Below are 2854 nucleotides of genomic sequence, written 5' to 3'. Positions count from 1 at the left end.
GAGAACCGTATAAATTATCCGCTAGCCGGAAACGCATAAAGCAGTCCCGTTTTCCGTAGGACGTTTACACGGTGTCGGTTTGCAAGAACGATTAACTACAACTTTGTCGGGTTTATTGAAATGATGTAATTGAATACCTCGGCCTGTAGAGGTGAAACTGGTCGTACTCGAATCTCTATTTTCCACCGATGTCGTGATCGGATAGAGAATAATCATAAATCTCGTTCGTTCTTAATTCGCCGGTTCCAGTATCCCGCCGCTTTTCGTCCCCGTTCCCGTGCATCGTTCTGTTTCCGCAACTTTGATGAACATCGTTAACTCGTTCGAGTTTCTCTCCGTCTCTCCTGCTCGCGGTGGTTTTGTTTCGGCACCGACTGTATATCTACCTGTTCGCAAACTAACTTTCATCGATCCTCGCCGGCTCTACGCTTCTTCCCTTTCGTCGCGCGAACACCTAGTAAGTTTTGAACGTAGAACGTGGAAACGCCTGTGAGACCATTTATATGTATGTATATATATATGTATCTGACGCGGCGAATTTAAACTTCCATTCGTTCGAGATTCGATTTCAACTTGGCTCGTATAAATCCTCCTGCTAAGTGGAGGACCGCGTGATCTTAGTTAGGTAGATGAGAAGCCCGGCCAACGGGCTGTGTGTATTCGAAAACTTTTTCGCTAACTTTCCGATCCGTTCGTCTTGTCTAATCGATGAAACACGCGGCCTTTTTTTCCCCTACATCCACCACGAGCTGGAGATAAAGAATCGGTCTCTGTCGACAATTCTCCTCTCTTATCCGGGAGTATGCGAGACGAAGGTTTCGCTACATCGAACGCTGTTAAGGTCTGACTGGCAAAAAAAAGAAAAAAAGTGGAGGGTGTCCCTGAAGGAAGTGCATCTGGCCACCGATAAAGCCAGCTTCCCATGTCGCGACTGTGCCCGCCTTTTCCAGTTCGTCCAGCCCCTTTCATCCTATTCGAGAGAGAGAAAGAGAGCCATTTAACGAGGGAAATCTCTGTCGCGTTTTCCTTTGACGTGCCATCCTATATACTCGTTCTCTCTCCTCTTTCTCGATCGTAGAATCACACGAGATTGCCTCCCTCTTCAAGAACAAAGAACACTCTCTCGTCTCTTCGACGACAAATTTTTCGCGTTTTCGTCGAGTAAAAAGATTCGTCTCCTCTCTACTCCAACACACGTTCTCGCCGGATACCTTTCCTCTCTCCTTCTTAAAACATCATTAACAAGATAAAAATTTAATTCGTTAATCAGCCTCGAGTACACGAAACTTCGAAAAGCGTTTAAAGCGTCAGTTTCAACGAGGATACCCGTCATCCCCCGGGAGTGAAGGCTTTTAACAAGCTCGTTTGAATTATTAAAGCAAACCAACGGAAGGGGGAGGAGGTGGAGGAGAAGGTATCGCGGGTCGAGGCTGATTGTCAACTGAGCCGAAGTTTAACGCCGCTTCGAATCCACGGAAAGGCTTACACGCCAGAACGATAGGAGAGAAAGAGCGAGGGAGAGGTGGCGGCGGGGGGATAGTACCAATTTGCAGTTTGTTCGATGTCTCGAGGTCTTTCGCCGTGTCTTGGCAGGGTTGACTGGCTGACAAGCGCGACAGGCCGAGGCCGGTGTGTAAGCAAGCAAAACGAGCGACTAAATAAAGGGGTGGATGAGCTCTCTCACTCTCTCGCTCCTTCTCTCTTCGGTGTTCGAGAAGGCAGATTTCGAAAGGGGTAGGCAACGACGGGGGATGAAGAGGAGAGAGAGGTGGGTGGGTGAGTGGGTGGATGGGTCGAGACCAGAGGAAGCCAGAGGAGAGAAATTGATGTTAGCCGTTTGCATTTATTATTAATACGCTCGTCGACCTGTCACTAGAGCGAACGTGTCAGCCGGAGCCGTTTCAACCCCTCTTTTTAGAGACCCTCTTCTCCTGTCGCCGCCCCCGGACATTTCGGATGGACACGTACACTTTCTCCTCTCCCGTCTTTCTCTGGCTCCGGCGCGCCGGTGTGTGTCAATCCACGGAGAAACGTCATCGAGCCGCGCGGAAAAGGGCGGCTTAATTATTCAAGTGCAGCTAAATCGCGCCGCGTCGCTTAAAATAATCTCGTCCTCGGATATTCCTCGTTTTTCCCGTTCGTTCACCTCGGATATCGCGTGACCGTCACGCGATTCGCCGGTTGTTTGAAGTTTCAACGCAAACGAGAGTCGAGCACAGATGCCTCGTGTTCGGACTTCGTTCAATTGAAAGGGAATTAAATCAACAGAGAGAGAGAGAGAGAGAGAAAGGTTTGAATTAAATTCCACGCGAATTCGGGGAAAAGAAACTACGAGGAAATTTAACGCGTTCCCGCGTGAATTGAAGATCGAACATTCGGGTTTGTACGCAAAATCGACTTTCTACACGTGAGTTACATTCACTCGATATTTACAAGCGTCGAAGGGATTCGCGTAATTTATCGTTCCATCGATTTTCCCTAGCCGCCTCTGCTGTTGTTTGTCGAAATAATAGCGGACGATTATTCCAGGAATTTGATAAAGCTTCTTCGTAGAAATTCTGTTGCGTAAAGAGCGATCAACCTGGTTAGCCAATCCCCTGTGTAGGAAAACGAGCGTAACGCGGAAGAATCGATTGGAACGCTGACGAATGTCGACGAAAGGGGGATTGACAAGTCGAGACAACGTCGATTCAATCGCGTTAATGCCGTGCATTATACAGGGTCCATGGGACACGTCGCGTCTTAAAGGGGAATAAAAAGAAACGTATCGAGGACTGTGCCACCTTCGACCGGATGTTCTCGTAAATCAAACGTCAACGAAATCCTGAGAGAAGCTCCTCGACGAAGTCAACGA

Source organism: Habropoda laboriosa, unplaced genomic scaffold (genome assembly GCF_001263275.1).
Source record: "Habropoda laboriosa isolate 0110345459 unplaced genomic scaffold, ASM126327v1 scaffold77, whole genome shotgun sequence".
Classification (NCBI taxonomy): Eukaryota; Metazoa; Arthropoda; class Insecta; order Hymenoptera; family Apidae; genus Habropoda; species Habropoda laboriosa.
This window is presented reverse-complemented; position numbering follows the sequence as displayed.